A 26,353-nucleotide genomic window follows, 5' to 3' on the forward strand; every position below is an offset into this window, starting at 1 on the left:
AGTAATAAATGTTTTACAGTAAATTGTGTTTTCTTTTAGGTTTGTTACATTTTTCAATTCCTGCAGCTTGTAATGAACTAGAATACCAGAATGATGTAAAATAAACTGTCCAGCATCATTGGACATGGCATGTTGCAAAGGTTTGCCTATATAGTTAAGGTGCTCCAGAATATATTTTTTTAATGGACGTTGTCATGATTCCTCTACGATGTAAGGGCCTGCTCAGCCGATCTGTAGGATCAGGGGCGTGCTGAGCTATCAGTGTTGTGAGCGAAAGCCCAATCAAGGTACAGGTGTGTCACCCAATCAGAGGTAGGGACATGGTATTATGATTGACAACCCAATTGCCCAAATCCAACCGGGCCTGCAGGGCTCTCCAGGTATCAACCATTCTGAGTGACTACTTGCTATTATCAGACATTGACAGGTGTAGCTTTTAGCTCAGTGGTGGGTTTGCTCTGTTCTTCATATTCTGATCCTTGTATCAGACCTTTGATTTGCCTCTTTGACTATCCGATTTGATTATCTCTTTGTCTAAGACGTACCCTCCAGGCAATTGACCTCGGACTCCTTGACTTACCAGCCTTTCGACTTGCACTTGAGAAGTAACACTGCATCACATTACAACTGGCCATTACATTTTTTTCTTTTTTTGCCAGTATGGATCCAGTTTACATGCTTTATCATGTGGTGAAAGTGACACAAATGGTACAGGCTCTGTCTAAAGAATTCCAGATTCCTGAATCGTATCTAGTTTTATGACAGCTCCATATTACTGATGAGAGAGATTGCTTGCCACTGCTTTATACTTGATTGAGCATTGAGGTAATCGGGTATGCTTGTTACTCGATCAAGTATCGCGGGTGCTCGAGCGCCATGTTTGAGTCCCCGCCCCTCATGTTTTGTGGCTGTTAGACAGCTGATAAACTTTCCGGGATTGCCTGTCAATCACGGTAATGCCGTAGCTATGTTGGCAACTGGGATTATTGTGATTGGCCGGCCGCATCTTATCATTGGGTCTTATAAAAAAATCTGGTGGCTTGTTCACTATTATAGGTAGGAAAGGTCATATGATACAAATAGTTCAAAATGTAATTAAGAAATGGCAGTTAACAGAAACAGTGGAGGACAAGATAAGGTCTGGAAGACCAAGCAAAATTTCAGTGAGAGCTGCTTGTAGGATTGCTAAAGTGGCAAATAAGAAGCCCCTATTAACCCTCGATGAGGTCACCGCTAGTCACTGATTCTGCACTTGCAGCAATTCATTCTCCCTTGGTTTTCAGCCTGGAAGGTCACATCATGGCACCGTCCAGGTTGCATATAACATAACGCAGATATGGATTACGGTGTGGGACAGTATGTCGGATAGGTGAGGGATATGATTTTTTTTTGTTTTTTTTATTGTCGATGAGGGCATCAATGGAATAGGAGTTAGGTGAGCATTATTGTTGTTTATTATTGCCTGTTTTTTTACAGGGGATGGTGATTTCAATGGTTTGGGCTTAAAGTGAGTCTAATTTTACTTTTAATTTTTAAATAAAAAAGTAAAACAGTTTGCATTTTTATTTCAAATAAAGAACTTTATTCTGGCTTTGTTTTTATTTACAATATGACTATGGGGTTAGTAATAGAGAGGCATTTTATAGATGCCTCTCCATTACCAACCCATGGGCTTCTTATCACCTGGCAATACAAAGATGACATCAACCCCATGAATATTACCCTGCTTGCCATAGACACAGGACAAGTGGGAAGAGATGGACAAACTGTCAGAATTAGTGCATTTTGCACCTTCGCTGGAGTGGCTGTAGGTTGCTATTTTTAGGCTGTGGGGTACAATATCCATGGCCCCTTAACAGCCTGAGAATACCAGCACCCAGCTGTCTTAGCTTGACTGGTTGTAAAAAAATAGAGGAGACCCCCACATCATTTTTTAAATTGTTTATTTAAAGAACTTGCCAATATAAAACTGACAGATGGGGATAACAGCCTGCATCTGAAAGCTTCACCTGCGCTGGTTGTGAAAAATGGAGAGGAACCCGTGCCATTTTTATGTTTGTTTATTGTGGAGGAGCCAGCAGATGAATACTCCTACCAGCCAGCACCTGCTCTCTTTGTTATCAGCAACAGCAGGTGTAGGCTGATGGGAGTAATACTGCTGGCTCATGCTGTCATATGACAACATGGGAACCGCAGCTCTCTGACTGATGGTAATAATCTTACCACCGATAAGAGCCACTGGTGTTTCTCATGCTGTCAAGCAGATAATAGTGTGGGAAACACTCAATTTTTGGTGTGCCAAACTCAAACATTAATTAACATGACTTCCTGGAGAAGTCCATGTTTAGGGTACATGCCCGAACAGTAGACAACAGCCAAACTTTATCTCGGCAGTGGAGAACCAGTGCTGATGACTGGCATTTCTGGGGTTAAAGGTTGTGATCCAGGTGCAGGCTTACCTGCACACCTGGGGCTATGATTGTGGCCTCTCCCTGGTTCTGGGGGAGGCTTCTTATAGCCTCAGGACGCTCCCATCCCTGTCAGTTATACTCTTGCCCTTGGCATTGTGTGGTGACCCCTGAGTGTGTTTGTGCTGTGTTCTGGTTACTTGATTCTCTGTGTATGACTCGGTCTGTTCCCTGGATATCGCTTTGGATTCTGCCTGGTACCTTATATGTCTGTTTGGTTTTGATCTCTGCTTGGCCCTGATTATCCGCTCTGTCTCCTCCCTGGTACTGTACTGTGATCCTGTGTATGACCTTTGGCTTTGTCTGACCTCCCATCTGTTTATCTCTCCTGTACCTCACTGGTCTGTACTGTGCATAACCTCTGCTTTGCTTGGACTCTGAGTTCTCTTCCTTCTCTGTGTGCAGGACGCTAAGCCCCGCCCCCTTGCAGTCACATGACCATTCACATGACCATAGGTCCTATGCTGGCTTCCTAAACTTCAGCATCCACAGGTCCTGTGCATCGGAACTTTCTGGCTGTACCTGACCCCGGTACCCCTACACTGCGGGTGAGTCACTGCTCAGCGGAGGCTGCACGCCGGCGCTGACACTCAGGACACACGCACTGGCTCAGTGAGCAAGTACAGTGCGGTGTTCCTGACATTATAACTGACCATTTCAGTTTTTTTTTCTTCAGAAAAAAAAAAAAAAAGGTGTGTGTTATCCTCATGGATCCCATACAAGCCTTGTCTGATCAGGTCAAGCACCTGACCCAAATGTTCCATAAGCTCAATGTGGAACAACGCACGATGGCCCAGACCCAGCAACAGTTGGTAGTTACTGTGCAGGAGGCTGTCGATGCAGGGGCTTCTAGTTCTGGGGGTAGGGATGTGTCATTAGCGTCCCCCGAATCTCCGGTCAAATTGCCAGACTTTTTCTCAGGGGACAAAAAGGAGTTCAGGTCTTTCAGAGAAGGATGCAAGCTTTTTTTTTCTCTAAGGCCCCGCTCCTCCGGGGATGAGTTCCAGAGGGTGGGGGTCATTATTTCCCTACTTCAGGGGCTCCGCAAGCATGGGCTTTCTCTCTGTCTTCCTCTGCTCCTGAACGTATGTCAGTGAACGCATTCTTTGAGGCCCTCGGGCACATTTATGATGAACCTGACCGAGTGCGATTGGCAGAGGATATGTTGATGAGTGTCTGTCAGGGGAAACATTCAGCTGAGTGGTTTTGTTCTGAGTTCCGCCGCTGGGCGGCAGAGGTCTCTTGGAGCGACGCCGCACTCCGAGGACTCTTTCGCAGAGGCTTGTCCGAGCGGCTGCAGGATGCCTTGGCGTTACATCCCCCACCTAACTCTCTTGAGGACGCCATGACCCAGGCCGTCCGGATGGACCGCAGGCTGCGGGCCAGAGGGGTGATGCAGGTGGATACTCCATTATTCCCCAGTGGAAAAGAGACTGCCCCTGAGCCCATGGATGTAGGCGCCCTCTCCCTGAAGGATACGGAGAGGAAACGCCGGAAGGACAAGCAGTTATGCTTTTACTGCGGTAAAACGGGACATTGGAAAAGGGAGTGCCCGAATTGCCCGTCTTCAAACCCGGTCGGCGGGAAACGACTAGGTCTGGGTAGTCAACGGGGAGGCTGCTCAGACCCTCAGGTACCATTTTCCTCGTTTTCTAAAGTATTACTGCCTGTGGAACTATTTGTGGACGGTAGTTCTTTTTCCTCTACAGCCTTCGTCGACTGCGGATCATCTATTAACCTCATTGACTCCCAATTGGTCACACACTGCAAGATAGGGACAGTTAGGCTCAAGGTTCCGATCAAGGTGATGGCCATTGACTCCTCTCCCCTCACTAAGGAGGGAATTCGCTTTATGTCTGATGTGTTTTCGCTCAGAGTGGGCGCTATTCATGTGGAAAGCATAAGTTGTTTTGTGCTGGACAATCTACCTGCAGGGTTGGTGTTGGGCATGCCCTGGTTACAACGCCATAACCCAGTTATTAACTGGAAAACAGGGGAGATTGTTCAATGGGGGTTTAATGATTTTGAGTTATGTGATAAATCCGCACTGCTGGTTGAACCAGTTAAATCTGTGTCTGTATCATCTGTCGAGCTGGAAGGTATTCCGGAATGCCTGAAGGACTTCGAAGATGTATTCTCCGAAAGCGAGGCCGAGACGTTACCGCCACATAGACCCTTTGACTGCGCTATTGAGCTGGTCCCGGGGGCTAAATTACCCAAAGCCCGTCTGTTTAATTTGTCTGGTCCTGAGCGCTTAGCTATGAAGGAGTACATTACTGAAAGTCTGCGCAAAGGACACATACGTCCTTCAGTCTCACCTGTAGCGGCAGGTTTCTTTTTTGTAAAGAAAAAAGATGGCGGGTTACGTCCCTGTCTCGACTTCCGGGAGCTTAATCAAATTACTGTACGGAATACGTACCCCCTTCCGTTGATTCCCGATTTATGTAACCAGCTATCAGGGGCAAAGTGGTTTTCTAAACTTGACCTTCGGGGGGCATATAATTTGATAAGGGTCCGGGAGGGGGATGAATGGAAAACCGCGTTCCTCACGACCGAGGGACTATTTGAAAATTTAGTCATGCCATTTGGTCTTACCAACGCCCCTGCCATATTTCAGAATTTCATCAACGTGGTATTCTCGGATCTCATTGGTCGTTTTGTCGTTATCTACTTAGATGATATTTTGATATATTCCCCCGACAAGTATTCTCATTTGGAACATGTACGAACTGTGCTCCAAAGGCTTAGAGAAAATCATTTGTATGCCAAATTGGAGAAATGTGTATTCTGTGTACAAGAGTTGTCCTTTTTGGGGTTAATTGTATCCGGTGAGGTTTTTCGCATGGACCCCAAGAAGGTGCAGGCCATTGCGGATTGGGTGCAACCCCGAGATCTTAAGGGTCTTCAGCGCTTCTTGGGGTTCGCCAATTATTACCGCAAATTTATCCGGGGGTTTTCGCAAGTGGTCAAACCTCTCACGGATCTAACATGCAAAGGTGCGGATGTGAGAAATTGGTCCTCACTCACAAAAGAGGCCTTTGCAACGCTGAAAAAATGTTTTATGTCTGCTCCTGTGTTAGTGCAGCCAGATCCGTCCAAACCATTCGTCGTGGAAGTGGACGCCTCTGAGGTGGGGGTGGGGGCAGTGTTGTCCCAAGGGCCTGCCACTCTAACCAACCTCAGGCCATGTGCTTTCTTTTCCAAGAAGTTCTCTGCTGCGGAAAGAAATTACGACGTAGGCAATAGAGAGCTTCTTGCGGTCAAATTGGCGTTTGAAGAATGGAGGCACTTTTTGGAGGGGGCCAGTCACCCGGTTACGGTGATCACGGATCACATAAATCTGTCGTACATTGAGTCTGCTAAAAGACTAACGCCGAGACAGGCCCGTTGGTCACTTTTTTTTTCCCGTTTTCAGTTTACGATTACATTTCGTCCAGGGTCTAAGAATGTCAAGGCTGACGCAGTTTTCAGCCGGTGTCGCCCCCTGAGCCACCGTCCTCCATTCTTCACCCTGGGGTTGTGATAGCAGAGGTCTCATCTGAATTGGAACGGGAGATTCTGGGGGCCCAGTCGCAGGCCTCGGCGGCCAAGCCGGAGGGGAAGTTGTTTGTCCCAGAGCAACTTCGCCTGAAACTCTTGCAGGAGTTCCATGAATCCAAGCTGAGTGCTCACCCTGGTATTTCAGCCACACGTCTGGCGGTGGCTAGGATCTTTTGGTGGCCTACCCTTGGTTCGGACATAAAAAAATTCATTGCTGGTTGTGGGGTCTGCGCTCGTTCTAAAAGCTCTCATAGTCGGCCGGCAGGGGAGCTGATACCCTTGGCAGTGCCCGAAAGGCCATGGACTCATTTATCCATGGATTTTGTTACCAATCTCCCTCCATCTAAGGGTAATACAGTGGTATGGGTAGTGGTGGACAGGTTTTCTAAGCAGGCTCATTTCGTACCCCTGTCCGCACTACCGTCAGCTGAGACGTTGTCCAGGTTGTTTGTGCAGCATGTGATCCGGTTGCATGGGGTACCCCTGAATGTGGTGTCTGATCGTGGTGTGCAGTTTGTGGCTAAATTTTGGCGTGCTTTCTGCAAAAAATTAGGTATGTCTCTGTCCTTTTCGTCTGCATACCATCCTGAGAGCAATGGGCAGACGGAGCGCACTAACCAGTCCCTGGAACAGATCCTCAGGTGTCTAACCTCTGCTAGACAGAATGACTGGTGCGATGCACTGCCGTTGGCTGAATTTGCCTTCAATAGTCGGGTGAGTTAATCCACGGGTAGGTCCCCTTTCTTGATTAACTATGGGTTCAGTCCTCATTTTGGTGAGTTTTCTCGTCTGGATTCGGGGTGTCCCGGGGCTGAGGATTCTGTTCAGCGGTTAAAAGATACATGGGCAGAAGTCCAGCGGCGTATATCTAGGTCTCAAGGCAGGTATAAGTTTTTCGCGGACAGGAAACGAACACCTGGTCCCATGTTTCGGGTGGGAGAGAAAGTTTGGCTCTCCACGCGAAACATTAAGTTAAAGATTCCGTCAGCCAAGTTGGGACCCAAATTCATTGGCCCGTACAAGATTGTGGAAAAAATCAATCCAGTGGCGTATAGGCTGTGCCTTCCACCCTCTTTCAAGATCCCTAACGTCTTCCACAAATCTCTACTGAAACCTTTTGAAGCAGTACGGGGAGACTCCGAGTCTGCTGCTCCTCCGGTTTTGGTCGAGGGGCAGGTGGAGTACGAGGTTGGTCATATCGTAGATTCCAGGTTGGTACGGCGGTCGGTACAGTACCTGGTTCATTGGAAGGGGTATGGACCGGAGAACAGGTCCTGGGTACCAGCCCGGTTGATGCATGCTGATCGCCTGGTGCGGGCTTTCCATGCTAAGTACCCGGGCAAGCCTGGGGGTCCAGAGGCCCCCCGTTGAGAGGGGGGTACTGTCATGATCCAGTGCGGGTTTGACTCGCACACGTGGGGTTAATGTTTGGAACCAGTGCTGATGACTGGCATTTCTGGGGTTAAAGGTTGTGATCCCGGTGCAGGCTTACCTGCACACCTGGGGCTATGATTGTGGCCTCTCCCTGGTTCTGGGGGAGGCTTCTTATAGCCTCAGGACGCTCCCATCCCTGTCAGTTATACTCTTGCCCTTGGCATTGTGTGGTGACCCCTGAGTGTGTTTGTGCTGTGTTCTGGTTACTTGATTCTCTGTGTATGACTCGGTCTGTTCCCTGGATATCGCTTTGGATTCTGCCTGGTACCTTATATGTCTGTTTGGTTTTGATCTCTGCTTGGCCCTGATTATCCGCTCTGTCTCCTCCCTGGTACTGTACTGTGATCCTGTGTATGACCTTTGGCTTTGTCTGACCTCCCATCTGTTTATCTCTCCTGTACCTCACTGGTCTGTACTGTGCATAACCTCTGCTTTGCTTGGACTCTGAGTTCTCTTCCTTCTCTGTGTGCAGGACGCTAAGCCCCGCCCCCTTGCAGTCACATGACCATTCACATGACCATAGGTCCTATGCTGGCTTCCTAAACTTCAGCATCCACAGGTCCTGTGCATCGGTACTTTCTGGCTGTACCTGACCCCGGTACCCCTACATTGCGGGTGAGTCACTGCTCAGTGGAGGCTGCACGCCGGCGCTGACACTCAGGACACACGCACTGGCTCAGTGAGCAAGTACAGTGCGGTGTTCCTGACAGTCGTCACAACCCACCTAACTACAATCTTTAATCTCTCCCTCTCCTCGGGCATTTTCCCATCCTCCTTCAAACACGCCATCGTTACTCCACTACTAAAGAAACCTGCTCTCGACCCATCCTGCACAAACAACTACAGACCAGTCTCCAATCTCCCCTTCATCTCTAAACTTTTGGAACGCCTAGTTTACTCCCGCCTTACCCGTTACCTCTCCATTCACTCCCTTCTAGACCCTTCACAGTCCGGCTTCCGCCCCCTACATTCGACTGAAACTGCACTCATCAAAGTGACCAATGACCTTCTGACAGCAAAACGTAACGGTGACCACTCTCTGCTCATTCTTCTTGACCTATCTGCAGCTTTCGATACTGTTGACCACCATCTCCTACTCTCTAGGCTCCAGTCACTAGGCATTAAGGACACTGCACTCTCCTGGTTCTCTTCCTATCTCTCTGACCGCTCCTTCAGTGTTTTGTTCTCTGGCTCCACGTCATCTCCTCTTCCTCTTGCTGTCGGGGTACCTCAGGGCTCAGTCCTTGGCCCCCTTCTTTTCTCTCTCTACACGGCCCCAATTGGACAGACCATCAGCAGATTTGGCTTTCAGTACCATCTTTATGCTGATGACACACAACTATACACGTCTTCCCCCGACCTTACCCCCGCTGTACTACAGAACGCCAGTGACTGTCTGTCTGCAGTCTCCAATATCATGTCCGCTCTCTATCTGAAACTCAACCTCTCCAAAACTGAACTTCTTCTGCTCCCGCCGTCTACTAACCTTCCTAAATCTGACATTTCATTCTCCGTGGGTGGTACCACAATAACACCCCGGCAGCAGGTGCGCTGTCTGGGTGTTATGTTTGACACCAATCTCTCCTTTACATCCCATATACAATCCCTTGCCCGCTCCTGCCGCTTACACCTAAAGAACATCTCTAGAATCCGCCCTTTTCTCACTATGGAAACAACAAAAACCCTCACTGTTGCATTGATCCACTCTCGCCTGGATTACTGCAACGCTCTATTAATTGGCCTCCCCGTCACTCGACTATCCCCTCTCCAGTCCATACTCAATGCAGCAGCCAGGATCGTCCATCTGGGTAATCGGTACTCGGACGCGTCCGCTCTTCGCCAGTCCTTACATTGGCTGCCCATTCATTATAGGATCCAATTCAAAGTACTTGTTCTCACCCACAAAGCTCTCCACAGTGCGGCACCCCCTTACATCTCTTCTCTCATTTCTGTCTATCGGCCTAGCCGATCGCTGCGCTCTGCAAACGACTTTCGACTAACCTCTGCACTAATCCGTACCTCCCACTCCCGACTCCAAGACTTCTCCCGTGCTGCTCCTATCCTCTGGAATGCTCTACCCCAAGAAATCAGGACTATCCACAATTTGCATAGTTTTAGGCGCTCCCTCAAAACACACCTGTTCAGAGCGGCCTATCACATTCACTAATCAAAGTCATTCTCTGTGTAAGTGTGCGTGCGTAGCCCATTCACTATCTCCATCCATCCTTCACTCCTGCAAGATGGCTGGACCTTCATTGTAAATACACCATTGTAAATACACACCTGTACTCTGTATCTCCCTCACCTCATTGTAGATTGTACGCTCTCACGAGCAGGGTCGTCTCATTTCGTCTTATTTTGCTTTTATTATTGTATTGTTAGCGTTGTTACTTATGACTTGTGTTTTGAAACTGTTAAACTGTAAAGCGCTGCGGAATATGTTGGCGCTATATAAATAAAGATTGTTATTATGATGCATGGTCCAGTCGGCATGGCCAGGGCCGTTACGTGTCCATCACTGCGCACTGGGTTAATGTGGTGGATGCAGGGTCCACAGGGGACAGCGGTGGTGGGACAGTGCTGCCTAGCCCACGGTATAGGAAACAGTTGGCTGTAGGCATTCGACCCTCCTCCTCCTCCTCCTCCAGAAGCGAAAGCTCGTCCACAGAGCGCAGTCGTACGAGCACTCCATCTGCAGCTGCCACTGTTGCACACGAGGTGTCCCCATATCGAGCAGCTAGTGGAAAGCGTTAGCAGGCTGTGTTGCAGATGATGTGTTTGGGCGACAGACACACCGCCGAGGTGCTGGCCGAGTACTTGAAGCGACAAACTGAGTCATGGCTGGGCAGTGTACATCTTGAGGCAGGCAAGGTAGTTAGTGATAACGGCCGTAATTTTGTGGCAGCCATAGCCCTTTCAAAACTCAGCCACATACCTTGCTTGGCTCACACCTGGTGGTGCAGTGCTTCCTCAAAAATTATCCGGAGTTAACAGCCCTGCTCCAGAAGGTGCGAAGACTGTGCGCGCACATCCGCCGGTCGCCTGTACACTCGGTTCGTATGCAGAAGCTGCAGCGATTGCTCCACCTTCCCAACCACCGCCTCATTATCGACATTGCAACAAGGTGGAACTCCACCCTGCACATGGTGGAGCGGCTGTGCGAGCAGAGGCAGGCCATAATGCATTTGTGGGAGGATACACGGCCAGGCACTTTGAGAGCAGACATGGAGTTGACAGGTGTGCAGTGGTCGAAGCTGAAAGACCTCTGTAAAGTCCTTCAGTGTTTTGAGGAATGCACACGGCTGGTAAGCGCAGACGACGCCATCCTAAGCATGAGCATCCCACTTATGCGTCTGCTCATGCAAACTTTGACGCACCTTAAGGAGCAGGCGTCTGCAGCCAATGTTGATGAGGAGGAAGAGGAGGAGGGAATCCTTGATGACATTCAGCCATTGTCTGCTCAGGGACCTCTCCTGGACGAGGTGGAGGAAGAAGAGGAGGAGGAGGATGATGATGGGGATGATTACTTAGGGGAGGAGGATGCATCTCGTGGGGCAAGTGAAAATGTTGGCGTGGCAAGGTCTGGTACAGGGTTTGTGCGTGACTGGAGGGATGTGGATTTGCCAGAAAGTGCTCCTCCAACCAGCACTCGCAGTGCATCATTGACACCGGGAACATTGGCCCACATGTCAGATTATGCCTTGCAGATCCTAAAAAGGGACCCCCGCATTGCCAAAATGATGAACGATGACGACTACTGGTTGGCCAGCATCCTGGATCCACGCTATAAAGGCAAATTACAAAACATCATGCCACAGGAGAACCTTGACCTAATATTGGCTAATAAACAAGCAACTCTGGTAAATCGGTTGCTTGAGGCATTCCCAGCACACAGCAGCGGTGATGGTTCTCACACGAGCCATACGGGCCGGGGGCAGCTTGGCAGAGGTGTTCATGGTGCACACAGCAGAAGTGGCGTTGGAGACAGGGGTTTCATGACAATGTTGTGGACTGATTTTTCAAATACCGCTCACACAACTGGTAATACTGCATCGATGGAAAGTGACAGGAGACAGCAGTTGTCAACTATGGTTACAAACTACTTTTCCTCCCTTATCGATGTTCTCCCACACAGGTCATTCCCCTTTGACTATTGGGCCGCTAAACTGGACACCTGGCCTGAATTGACACAATATGCCTTACAGGAGCTCGCTTGCCCAGCTGCAAGTGTGCTATCGGAAAGAGTCTTCAGTGCAGCTGGATCAATCCTGACAGAAAAAAGGACCCGTCTGTTAACCCAAAATGTGGATGATCTAACCTTCATTAAAATGAACCATGCATGGGTTTCCAAGGATTTTGTCCCACCTTCCCCTGATGACACATAGGGTGACAGAAAAATGGCTTGCTTTGGTCCACCTCTTCCTGGGACTTGACCTATTTCGCCTTTCGCATCAGCTGAATGTCCAACATCAACATATGCCACTTTCTAAAACTCCCTAACTGTGCTGCCTCGCCCCCCATGGCCGGGGTCACCACCTAGCGCATGACACCGTGCGAGTGCCGTTGCCCTGGACAGGTGGGTAGGCTGACTCTTGGGCGCGGGCACTGGCACAGGGTCCCTCATAGTGCAATCAAGTGTCTCTGATGGTGGTGGTGCACACCCGCCGTCAGACACGCCGCCGTACTATGAGGGGCCCAGTGCCAGTACCGACGCCCACGAGTGGGCCCCCCTTGCTTGGACAGGGCCCCAGCATTTGCAATCTTTACCTCTCCCTGCTCCTCCGCTGTGTAGTCTGGGCCGTCAAATCCATACTGTGCCTGACACCGTCTGAGCCTGCCTCCTGATGTATAGACATATATTTTGAATGTGCACGCTATCCATACATGTTACCCGGGGATACGGAACCCTTTCTCACCTTTGTGCAATCACGTGCAATCCATACTGGGCCTAACACCGTCTGAGCCTGCCTCCTGATGTATAGACATATATTTTGAATGTGTACTCTATCCATACATGTTATCCGGGGATACGGTACCCTTTCTCACCTTTGTGCAATCACATGCAATCCATACTGGGCGTGAGAACGGCTGGCGAGCTGTTAAGCAAGCTACAGCACCTGTGGTTTGCATACGTAAGTTTTTCATTTTTTCAGGAATGACGGTTAGGCATATTTCCGGAACTGCGGTTGACCTGCACTTACTGGGAAATCATCGTTCGCGGGTAATAATTGTAATCAGTGATCCCCATCACTAACGTTGTTCAGCGGGTTATCTGCACCTGTAAGCGACAAACGCTGGCCTTTTCAGTGTAGCGCACATGCAGCCACGGACATGTAAGGGCATGACACACCAGTTATTGGCCAATCTCATGTGCCAGAGCCTCACGTGTCCCTCTAGTAAGCCGGACTCGGACCGCTGGGCATGACAGAGTCTCGTTCGTTAACGGAATTAAGCTTGCAATGTGTGCATCTGTTCTGTAGCTGGCATGGTTGAAGTTTCCCAGGTGGAGTCGAATTTAACCGTAGGCTCCACTCCTGGTGGTGCCCTTCTGGACATTCCTTTAAGGTTCACCTTTGCAACCATACAGCCCACGTAAAACAAACACTTTGCCTTCATGAACGCTGTTTGGAGGGTCATGACTCGTGGGAATAACGCCGCCCAATCAGTTAACCTGCTAGAGAGATCCTTCGTTGCTCCCAAGCATGACATCACACTCCCTAGGAGGAAGGTAATGCCACTGTGGCGACCGTACTCCTGGGGGCGACACAAGTGCACTGATGCCCAGCCACTGCTCGATGAATCTGCTGGTACATTGACCCAGACCACTACATTCCCCTCGCACGCTACACGACCTGAATCTGACCCTGATGAAACTCAGGTTACCCTTCCCATATACAGTTCCATCTTACACGGTGACAAAGAGGAAGCTGCAGATGAAAGTGCAGGTTCGGCCCACCTGCCATCAAACACACCACCGTACTATCAGGGGCCCTGTGCCAGTGCCGTCGCCAACGAGTGGGCCCCCCCTGCTTGCTCAGGATCACAGCACTTGCAAGGTTGAAATACTGTGCAGTGAGATGGAAGATGGGGACGACGAGGAGTCCAGACTAGTACAGGGATTCCCTAGCGAGGAGACTTACTTGATTGTTTTCAATGTTGGGACAGCAATTTTTGGGGAGCACTATACTCTGGAGAATGATAGATGGGCCCCATACACTGGAACATTCCAAAGGTGGACATCAGACACTGGAGCAGCATTTACAGGGCCCATTATACACTAGAGCATTAGAAATGGGGCCCATTATGTTTGGAGCATTATTTGGGCCCATAAGACAGTGGAGCTTCATCCATGGGGACCAACATATACTGTAGCATTATGTGGAGCTCATCATATACTGTTTCAAACATTATATGGGACCAATAATTCTGTATGGAGAAATAGATGGGCCTCGTCATGAGATGTAAAAAGTGAAGTATTTTTCATTGTACTCTACCGCTATTTCTCTGCCGTATCGGAGCATGATGAGTTGTGGTATGTGTTAAAGGGGCGCTCTTTCGCCCAGGGCACATGAAAACCTGGAGCCAGCCCTACCCCCCCACAACTTTAGCCAAATAACCCCCATTTTTCAGTGCGTAACTTGTATTATGAAGTTAATTAAGGTTGACAAGCTTAAGTAAGAAGAATTGATGCTTTTGGCATTCAAATAGGCAATGTAGGTGTGTTTCTTGTCCTCCTCTCACTGCTGACTTTTATTCCCCATTGACTTACATTGGGTTTCGTGTTTCGGGACGACCCCGACTTTTCCCTATAATCGGCCGATCTTGCTCGACCCGACTTTTGGAAAAGTCGGGTTTCGCGAAACGAAACTCGACCCTAAAAAACCAAAAGTCTCTCAACTTCAGCAAAGACAAAAAAGGCAAAAAGATTCACTTAAAAAAATGTTGCTATGAGCTTCAGGAGAAATCTCTGCCGTGAAGCTATTATATCTAATGCTCTGTTCATACTTGTGGAAGTGGCACAATATTATCATTGACGATTACTTACTGCCCACACTTTTGGGAGGTGATGCATGTCTGGGCCTACTGCCAATTGGGATACTAACAGCTTGCCTTTAAAATAAAACAGTCTAAATACTATCCGGTGATATAAGAGAATAAAGAATCTGTTACGTACATGAGTCAAGAATTATCCTGTTGTTCACTCTGGCCATACTGAAAAACAGACCTTGTGTATGTTGATCAAACTGTTTATTCTATGCCAAATAAGGTCATGATGAAATGGACGGGATCATCTATTCTTGAGTCAAGCTGTTGGAAGTGTATTGTAATAGACTTGTCAAGTCTTTTGATCAAGTAACCAGCAACAATGGATCAATAAATAACAGAATTCTCCACCAAATCATCCAATAACAGGAAGCCTGGCTCCATGACTTTTAGCGTATGTGCACACGTAGTTTTTAGTCTCTGCGGATTTTGTAGAGAAAACCGCAGGAAATCCGCAGGACAAAGTGCTGCGGTTTTTCTGCGGTTTATCTGCGGATTATCTGCGTTTTTTCTGCGGTTTTGCCCTGCGGTTTTACACCTCATAATGGATGAGGTGTAAAACCGCAGCGTTTCTGCACCAAACAATTGACATGCTGCGGATTGTAAACCGCAGCAAAACCGCGCGGAAAAAAACGCAGCATGTGCACAGCTTTTTTTTATTTCCATAGGAAATAAAGGTACTGTACAATGCAGCAAAATCTGCTGCGTTTCTGCTGAGCCAAAAACGCTGCGGAAACGCAGCAGAATCCGCAGCGTGTGCACATACCCTCAGAGTAACTAACATTTATAGTAATTGGACCAAATTAAATCACAGTTCACCTTGAGAGCTCCCTTTTCCCAGGTCTCTAGTGGTGTTTTGGTACTCTTCTAACCCAGGCTAGTCTACTTTGGTTGTCTGTTAATCAATTTTTTTCAATAATGTGGGAAAAAAAAGACAGAAAAAAATGTATCTGAGAAGGTGGTTGTATTAGGCATCATGTTTCCCCTACTGCACAGCAGGAATCTCAAGCCATGTCCTCTGCAGTCTCCCATTCCTCTGCGGCCACAGAGATTCCTGCTCAGCAGAGGCGTTGGTCCAGATGTCTTGCCCAGGCTAATGCTAGGCGTCTGATTGCTCCTTCAGGCTCTGCTGTAACACCATGCTGGAATCAGCAGCAAGCAGACGCTCCAGGAACTAAGTCCTGTATTTTGCTTACTGAGTATGCCCGTGGGATGACCTCTCATTGGAGGTCAGAGGTCACATGTGCAGGTCCCGCTCCTGCTTGGATTGGTCCACCACTGGAAGGTCCCGGAGGGACGCCACTATAAAAGAGTCGCATGGCCACTCGGCCATGCGCTAGTATAGACTCTTATCCTAAAGGTGTGTATGATGATGGATGCATGTATCTGGTGACTGACTCATTTGAAACCCCTACCCTTGTTTGTGCCTGTTAGGGTCTAGTGGTTAGAGTCAGCGCCTGTCAGTGGCTAGGCTTTAGGCCACAGTGCTCCAGGTCAGCACCTCATGTAGGCCATATTGTGCCATCCAGCGCAAGGCACATAAGTGCCACATTAATGGTGGTGCCGAGTGCTGGTGAGTCTATAGGGACTCCGACCTTGTGTCTTGGGGCAGAGTCCTGTGACTCTGTGAGCTTAACAGGCTTTGGCGATTATATTCTGCGGTAGTACGGCTCTGTGAGGTAACAGAGTCCGCCTCGTACACACCAGGTGACGTTAACCCACGTGTGTTCACTTATTACACTGCCATTACTTAGCTGCAGTATTCCATCTCCGCACGGTGGTCCCCAGGCTGCGAACGCACCTCATTATCATTTTATTATTTGGTGCGTTCCGCCAGCCTAACAGTGGTTGCCAGTAGAAAATCCTAAACATGTAACTGGATCATGGTGCATCAATCAAGTACAACATCAAAGGACAATAATGTTGCAATATACATGAAGCTGCTATAGTGCTGTTAGTTTTATTCATTAGACACTTTATCGATAAAAGCTGCTTAGCCAGTTTAGGACCATGCCATGTCCACCATTTCTGACCAGACACTTTATTATTTTTTTCATACACGCAGTTTAAAATGCTACAAAATTGTTTCTCATTTTGATATTCAAATATTTTTTGAATTTTTTTTTTTCCATGGTAAGTATAGCTCAGTTTTATGTTATTTTCATACTCATTTTTTTAACCTATATTGCTTGACAGTAGGAAAATAAAGGAAATATATGTATGTCTTGCATGCATATTTTTGAGATTTTGTTTTTAACCTCAAAAGACCATGGAAATACAATTTAAAGAGAAATTTTCACAAAATTGTACATGTTGAACTGGACACACAATGTAATTGTAGCTGCAGAGAAAATAAAACTTTTTTATTTTATTTTACCTGTACCGTACTTCTCCTCCGTGTATGAGATGCTATAACTGGGGGCGTGTACTTTATCTCCTTGTATGAGATGCTGTCTACTAACACCCACTTGGCCTTAACAAAAATTAAAAAATTATGTGCCAAAACTTTGTTAATATTTCTTCAATGGAGAGATAAAATAAATGTTATTTTGCTTTGCAGCCATTATTACATTGTGTGTTGGATTCAACATGAAAATTGTGGTGAAATATCCTCTTTGAATTTTGTTCCTCTTTGTGTAACAATTTCATAAACACATTTATTTTTTTGATGGGGATGGTGCTAGTAACATCAATTTGTATTTTATATTTTTTTTACTACTATTTATTAATTTATTTATGTATTTTTTATTTATTTCACATATTTTGTTCCCTGTCAGATCATAAAACATCTTTCAGGCTGTCATACACAAATTTAAGATCTCTGAAGCCACTCCTGAGGGAGGCATACACTAACCCTCCCTCTTCCCCTCTCACACAGATTTACAGTAAGGAAACAAGAACTGGCATACTGAGTCTCTTAGAAATAGACTGGTACAATGGACATAATGAGGTAGGAAATTGGGTATAGATTGGAAGTGCCAATCTTAATTAACATGCAGGCAGCTCCTTTTTGAAGCATTGCACCCACCTGCGGTGCCAATGAGGATGTCTTTTGTGCGTGATACAGAGGTTTATAGATTGGACAGGTAATTAAGACAGGATACCTATTGTCTCTTCAGAAAGTACATCCTAAAAAGCTTTTTTCCCTGCGGAAATGTTATATCTACAATAGGCAGCCAACCTCCAGGGCCCAGATAGAAATATTAGAGTGTGGACAGATCTGATAGTGATGGAACATACATTTTCAGCTTCAGGATGAGTCAGGCAAGAACATGCATATTTTTTCATAACTGTAACCCCTGCCTATAAGCCACAAATCAATAGTGGGCAGGTCACTGTGACCAATAGCACAGGGGAAGGGGGTGTCGACTTTGCTCACCTTGGGGGAGGGGAGAGAAGGACCCAGCAGGGATCAGCACTCTAGCACCACCACTTACCCCAGCTCAGTCAGGGAACTGCACTGAGGGAGCCATAATCGCCGGAAAGGCTTCCCTTATAGGTACAAGTTATTGAGGTGCTCCAAGTGAGGGGGGATATACATCACCAGTCCAGGCTGCGGATATATATATATAAACCTCCCAATCGTCACTGCCAGAGTTCCTCACTAACACAGTACGGTTTTTTACCAACAGGTCCTCGTTCGACATAAGCCCCATCTGACAACAGGCTTATATCAGGTCAGAAACCAACCCGGGTAGCGTATAATTGACCAACGTGCCTGCGTATGTGGGAATTTGTGTATCGCGATAAAAGAGCAGCCCAAGATTATTTTTATATGTAATCGCCGAAAGGGCGCACTAGAAATGTACAGGTATATATACAACAACAAATATACAAGTTTACTGTCAGGAGTGCAGTACAAAGGTAGGGTATAGATAGGTTGCAATTACCGTGTTATCACAAAAAAGGGGTGACCAAGAAATATATAGGACAAGAACTCAAAACAGCGATAACTACAAAACAAAAAATAAAGGTGCATAAAAATATCACCACCTAGAGTATAATCCTTATAATAGTGACTTTAGTAAGGTACAATGACAATAAGTAACATCAGAACTACTGAGCACCAAATGTCCAGGGACATACAGTTGTGGCCAAAAGTATTGACACCCCTGCAATTCTGTCAGATAATACTCAGTTTCTTCCTGAAAATGATTGCAAACACAAATTCTTTGGTATTATTATCTTCATTTAATTTGTCTTAAATGAAAAAACACAAAAGAGAATGAAGCCAAAAGCAAAACATTGATCATTTCACACAAAACTCCAAAAATGGGCCAGACAAAAGTATTGGCACCCTCAGCCTAATACTTGGTTGCACAACCTTTAGCCAAAATAACTGCGACCGACCGCTTCCGGTAACCATCAATGAGTTTCTTACAATGCTCTGCTGGAATTTTAGACCATTCTTCTTGGCAAACTGCTCCAGGTCCCTGATATTTGAAGGGTGCCTTCTCCAAACTGCTATTTTTAGATCTCTCCACAGGTGTTCTATGGGATTCAGGTCTGGACTCATTGCTGGACACCTTAGAAGTCTCCAGTGCTTTCTCTCAAACCATTTTCTAGTGCTTTTTGAAGTGTGTTTTTGGTCATTGTCCTGCTGGAAGACCCATGACCTCTGAGGGAGACCCAGCTTTCTCACACTGGGCCCTACATTATGCTGCAAAATTTGTTGGTAGTCTTCAGACTTCATAATGCCATGCACACAGTCAAGCAGTCCAGTGCCAGAGGCAGCAAAGCAACCCCAAAACATCAGGGAACCTCTGCCATGTTTGACTGTAGGGACTGTGTTCTTTTCTTTGAATGCCTCTTTTTTTCTCCTGTAAACTCTATGTTGATGCCTTTGCCCAAAAAGCTCTACTTTTGTCTCATCTTACCAGAGAACATTCTTCCAAAACGATTTAGGCTTTTTCAGGTAAGTTTTGGCAAACTTCAGCCTGGCTTTTTTATGTCTCGGGGTAAGAAGTTGGGTCTTTCTGGGTCTCCTACCATACAGTCCCTTTTCATTCAGACGCCGACGGATGGTATGGGTTGACACTGTTGTACCCTCGGAGTGCAGGGCAGCTTGAACTTGCTTGGATGCTAGTCGAGGTTCTTTAACCAACATCCGCACAATCTTGCGTTGAAATCTCTTGTCAATTTTTCTTTTCCGTCCACATCTAGGGAAGTTAGCCACAGTGCCATGGGCTTTAAACTTCTCGATGACACTGCGCACGGTAGACACAGGAACATTCAGGTCTTTGGAGATGGACTTGTAGCCTTGAGATTGCTCATGCTTCCTCACAATTTTGTTTTTCAAGTCCTAAGACAGTTCTTTGGTCTTCTTTCTTTTCTCCATGCTCAATGTGGTACACACAAGGACACAGGACAGAGGTTGAGTAAACTTCAATCCATGTCAACTGACTGCAAGTGTGATTTAGTTATTGCCAACACCTGTTAGGTGCCACAGGTAAGTTACAGGTGCTGTTAATTACACAAATTAGAGAAGCATCACGTGATTTTTCGAACAGTACCAATACTTTTGTCCACCCTCTTTTTTATGTTTGGTGTGGAATTATATCCAATTTGGCTTTAGGACAATTCTTTTTGTGTTTTTTCATTTAAGACAAATTAAATGAAGATAATACCAAAGAATTTGTGTTTGCAATCATTTTCAGGAAGAAACTGAGTATTATCTGACAGAATTGCAGGGGTGTCAATACTTTTGGCCACAACTGTAGTATCACCATAGAATTACAGCCACTTAAAAATAACATCAAACTCCTTAATGAACATAGCAGCAAGGCAATCTAATTCATTAATATTAATTATAATGTGCAATTTTAGTACAACCAAAGAAACAAATAGCAGCAAGGAATTATATAATATAAGGTGCTAGTGCAATAACTGAAGCCAATGGAAAAATAGATTAAGCCATAATAGGAGAGTCAGCAATATAAAGTGCAAAGTGCAAAAATCCACAACCTCCTGAGGAAGTCTTAACGAAATATGCGTTGGGGCGGCAGGGACGGCGTGTCACCAGCCAGTTGCTATTTTCATTTTTGTAAGTATCTTTTACTCCTTTTACTAGCAGTTTATTCAGGCTCCTAGTCACTGCTGCAGTAAGCTATTTATGGAGGGCTGCGAATTTTTGCACTTTGCACTTTATATTGCTGACTCTTCTATTGGTCAGAAATCTCTGTGATTGATGTAGTTAATTTTTTAATTGATCCTCCCTTTTATTTTCTGTAATTGTATATGCGGTATCATTTTGTTCCCTTTTTAAAATCTTTTGTATATTTTTTATAGATACTGCCTATCGTTTTGGATTAAGTATCAAATTTAATAGCTGTGTTCCATTTGTTCTGTGATCTGCACCCCAAAGCCATATGCTACCAGCACAAGGCCTCCAGTCAGACTTTATAAAACATGACTGGTGGTGGCAGTGAGTAGCCTTGAGTTATTGGGGACTTAGCAGTGAATGTACCGAGTGTATATACATATATTCCATGTGTTGGAATCGGATGTATATAGTCCTTACGTTCACAGTCATTTTCCTTAAAACCAGCATAATAGTGGAAACAGCATGCGATCTCCTCCATTAGTCGTCTGTCAATCGCATAATTATCTGGGTGATAGGGGGCAGCACACAGCTGTTCGCGACAAAGGTAACAATGCATGGATCTGTGCAACCTTCCAGGCGATCTTTGACAGGGGGCATTTCAACATTTAGACCCGTTTTTACTTTTCCCTGATTTCTCCTATAAATGGGGCTGGTATATTAGTCTCAGTTAAAAGAAAATTTCAGTCTCCTGGTTGCATAGCAGAGCTGACAGAGTCTCATAGGACCAAGCAATCACATGACTACTAAGGAGGAAACTTTATTAGCAATTCCTATTACTGTATATACAATGTGTAACTGCCGTATCTGGGGTGGGGGCACACAGCGCTGCATCTTCTCTTCCGGCCGGGCAGTGTCCTTGGGTTCCCCGCCGTCCGCGCATGCTCGCTTGCCGGGTGTCTTAGGCCGCAGCCTGAGTCCTGACCCGGAATTGACCTTACCCGGCGTCCGTTGTCAGGTATATCTTGCAGCTGCTGCCGTGCCTCGGTGCCTGATTATTGTTTCCTACACTTGTCCTGTGCAGACTAACCCTCAGGTCCCTGTACGCTTCCCAGTGCGTACTCTGCTCTGTACCCGTTTTTGTGTTTCCCTGTGCGTGCTCCATTCTGTCCCTGTCCGCTTCCCAGTACCTACTCTGCACCGTACCTGTTCTTGCATGTTTCCCTGTGCGTGCTCTATTCTGTCCCTGTCCGTGTACGCTTCCCAGTGTGTACTCAAATAATAATAAATAATAATAATCTTTATTTATGTAGCGCCATCTACTCCATACCTGTCATCGTGGGTCCTCTCCAGGATTCGTAACAGAATAATCAGGCCATGGACCCCGCTGGTGCCTCGGCTGCTGCCCAAAAAGAGTTGGTGTTTTTGCGGGAGAATCAGACACATATGATGCCTTTCATGAAGTCCACGGAGTCCTGGTTGTCTGCTTGGCAGGCCTCTGATCCAAGGAATGCTTCCCAGCTCACCAGTCTCCAGCATGAGCTTGTTCAGCAGCATGATACCCAGACTCCCATTTTAATCTATATGGCTTCGGTTGACAACCGACTACTCTCCCTTCAGTCTGCCGCCGCAGCTTCTGCACAAGCTCAGCCTCATAATCCTGAACCCACTCCACCCCGCCTTGGTAAACCACCCCAGTATAATGGTGACCCCAAGCTGAGTCAGGGTTTTTTAAATCAATGCCATCTACATTTTGAATTATTGCAGCAGCAATATACTACTGATCAAGTTAAAGTGGCGTTTGTGGTTTCACATTTAGAGGGCGAGGCCCTGGCTTGGGTTAATCCTTTGTGGGAGCAGGATGATCCCATCCATAACCTCTCAATTATCAACCTTTTTGAAGACCTTCCGCAGGATGTTTGTCGAGCCAGGCCACATCGCCTCGGCCACTGAGGGTCTCTTTAACCTCCACCAAGGCTCCCTTATGGTCAGGCAATATGCTTTTCTTTTTCGTACCTTGTCCTCGGAGCTGGGGTGGAGATGGCTGGACCATCATTGTAAATACATCATTGTAAATACACCTCATTGTAGATTGTAAGCTCTCACGAGCATGGTCATCTTATTTTGCTTTACTTACTGTATTGGCAACGTTATTACTTATGACTTGTGTTTTGAAACTGTTAAACTGTAAAGCGCTGCAAAATATATTGGTGCTACAGTATATAAATAAAGATTATTATAATTATTATTATTAATAATGAGGTGATGGTCAGAGCATTCTGGCGTGGGTTATCGGCCTGAATTAAGGATGAACTGACGGGCCGGGATACTCCAACCTCCCTAGAAGATTTAATCTCACTGGCCACACGTATTGACCTACGCTTCCTGGAGCGTTCTCGTGAGCCCATTCGGGAAAGAAGGTACAATCGTCCTGCCCCCCTACCACTTGACCTCTCAGCCCGTGGTCTTCAGTTTGTTCTTCTGTTCCCACACCTGAACCTATGCAGGTGGATCAGGTCAAAATGGCAGATCAACGTAGGAAAGAAAGGGTACTGTTTTTATTGTGGTAGTGCCTCGCACTTACTCCATTCTTGTCCCGTGCGGCCGGGAAACTCCTTTACTTAGGTCAGGTAGGAGAGGCCTCCCTAGGTGTGTGTGACTCCTCTCTACACCTAACCATGTCTGTCCAGATAATTTTTGAGAATAGGCGCTGCTCAGAGTTAGCGTATGTGGATTTGGGTGCGGCAGGGAACTTCATAAGTCTTGAGGAGGTCAGGAAGCATCAGATTCCGGTCAGGGTTCTGGAGGAACCGCGGCTGATTTCCTCAGTAGATGGAAGGCCTTTATAAGAAACCATCATGAGGGTTACGGAAGAGGTGGAGTTGCAGGTGGGGGCTCTGCAAGAGAATAGCGTTCTACGTCCTGCCCAACTTGTCCCACACAATTCTTCTCGAACTACCTTGGCTGAGGGCTCATGAACCTATCCTTGACTGGCTCTCGGGGGATGTTCTACATTGGGGTGAGTAATGCCATGATCGTTGCCTGTTATCGGTTCAGCCAGTCAAAGTTTCTCGACCTGTCTCCGCTCCAACCAGATTACCAGTAGCTTATTGGCCCTTCGCAGATATCTTTAGGAAGAGAGAGGAGGAGAGTCTTCCTCCGCATCGGCCGTATGACTGCCCGATTGAACTCATTCCTGGCTCCACTCCCCCCAGGGGTGGAATCTATCCTCTTTCCCCAGCCAAGGCCCAAGCCATGTCAGAGTATATTCAGGAAAATCTGGCCAAAGGCTGTATCCAAAAGTCCTCTTCACCCGCTGGCGCTGGATTCTTCTTTGTCAAAAAGAAAGATGGCTCACTTGGTCCTTGTATTGACTATAAAGATCTAAATGAGATTACCATCAAGAACAAGTACCCATTGCCGCTTATCCCTCAGCTCTTTGATCGCCTGTGAGGAGCAAGAATTTTTACACTTAATCCTTTGCTAGGCCTACAATCTCGTCCGGATTCATGAATGAGTGGAAGACTGCATTTAACACCCAGGGCGGCCATTACGAGTATATAGTTATGCCCTTCAGTCTCTGCAACGCTCCCACAGTTTTTCAAGAGTTGGTTAATGACATCTTCCGAGATCCTGCGTGGTGGTTTACTTGGATGATGTTCTGGTTTTCTCCCCAGACCTGTCTACCCACAGAAAGAATGTTCACCAGGTATTGCTGCGACTACGAGAGAATCAGCTTTGCAACAAGTTCGAGAAGTGCGTCTTTGAACAGACGTCCTTACCGTTTCTTGGACATGTTACCTTCGATTCCGGTCTTATGATGGATCCCGAAAAGGGGTCTGCCATTCTCAACTGGCCACAACCTCAGGGGATCAAGGCCATTCAACGCTTTCTTGGCTTCACAAATTATTACTGTCAGTTTACTGTATTCCACATTTCGCGTCTCTGACTAAGCCAATCTCATCTCTCACCTGCAAAGGATCCAACCCCAAGGCCTGGTTTTCTGAGATGGAGGAGGCTTTCTTAACCCTGAAGCAGACATTTGCAGAGGCACATGTATTGCATCATCCATAGGACAGCAAGCCATTTATTCTCGAGGTGGACACCTCGTCCATAGGAGCTTTCCCTGAAGTCTTTGTCGGGTCGATTAGTCACCTGCGGCTTTTTCTCCAAAGCATTCTCCACTTCCGAACTCAACTACTCCATCAGAGACAGGGAGCTTTTGGCCATTAAGTTGGCGCTGGAGGAGTGGCAGTATCTTCTTGAAGGAGCCGTACATCCTTTTATTGTCTACACCGACAACAAGAATCTAGCATACAGTTGGTCCGCTCAAAGGCTTAACCCTTGACAAGCCAGATGGTCCCTATTTTTCACCTGGTTTGACTCCGAACTCCACTTTTGGCCTTGCTTCAAGAATGCTAAGACAGACGCCCTCTCTAGATCCTTCTAGTCAGAGGTCACTGAGGAGGACCCCTCTCACATCATCAACCCTTCTAAAGTAATCACCGTGGCTCCACTCAGGTTTATTACCCTGCCACCGGATAAGACATTTGTGGCAGTGAGCGACAGGCTCAGGATACTTCGGTGAGGTCATTCCTCTGAATTGGCTGGTCATGCTGGAATCAAGAAGACCCTTTCTCTCATCACTCACTACTATTGGTGGCCCTTCCTCCATCAAGACGTGGAGGACATTACGGTAGAGATGAGCGACTTTGCCTTTTTTCGGGTCGAGTCGGGTTTCATGAAACCCGGCTTTCTAAAAAGTCGGGTACAACAAAATCGGCCGACTATAGGGAAAAGTTGGTGTCCGACTGAAACACGAAACCCAATGCAAGTCAATGGGGAAGCAAAGTCGGCAGGGAGTGGAGGACAGTAAACACACCTACAGTGCCCTTTTCAATGCCAGCGACATCAATTCTTGTTACTTAAGCTTGGCAACCTTAATTTACTTTATAATAATAGTTACGCATTGAAAACTGGGGGTTATTTGGCTAAAGTTGTGGGGTGGTAGGGCTGGCTGTTGTGAGTTCATTTTTCCCTTCACCATTGAGGTCTGATGAACTCCCTCCTCTGGTGAAGGAAGGTAGTGAGACTGATTACCAAACACCTGGGCAGCTAGATGATAACTGGGTGGCTGGAATTGAGGACTGGATATAAGGCTGCTGACGCCCTTCTTCCTGGCTGGTGATTTTCCTGCTGGATTCTTGGAGACCAGTCTGATTCCTACATCTCAAAGCTAAGTTTTTCTGCTCTGCTTTGTAATCTTCAGTTTTGTTTTTGTTTTGCCTTGTTTTTTGGGAGTTCTGTCATCCCCGGCCGGGGGTGAGCTGAATTCCATTTTTGTCTCTGATCTGTTGATCTTTTGCTCTGTCTTCAGAATATACCTGAGTGCTGATATAGTCTTTTGAAGCCTAGCAACTTCAGGGCCTGTTTTTCCTATCAGTCGGTTGGCTCATTTTGATCGGGTTTTTGCGGATGGCAGACAGCAGCTTTCCTATCCTGTCCTATGTAGTTAGCTTGGGCACCATCATTTGCTCAACCTATCTTTCTATCAGTGTTAGTGTTTTCATCTTGCTTCACCGTCATTATATGTTGGGGGCTGCCTATTGCTATGGGGTCTGCTCTGGGGCAGTTTAGTTTTTCCCCTTTCTGTCTTTAGGCTATATAGTTCTCCGGCTGTGATCGAGGGGTCTAGGGCACCGTAGGAACCCCCCACGGCTACTGCTAGTTGTTGTGGATAGGTCCAGGGGTCTGCAATCCGATAGCTGCCAACCTCTCTGGTTTTCCTGGACTTAGCTGGTATTTTGTTTTTTCCTCCTTCGGTGAC

Source organism: Dendrobates tinctorius, unplaced genomic scaffold (genome assembly GCF_039654945.1).
Source record: "Dendrobates tinctorius isolate UK_male_01 unplaced genomic scaffold, ASM3965494v1 ptg000292l, whole genome shotgun sequence".
Taxonomy (NCBI): domain Eukaryota; kingdom Metazoa; phylum Chordata; class Amphibia; order Anura; family Dendrobatidae; genus Dendrobates; species Dendrobates tinctorius.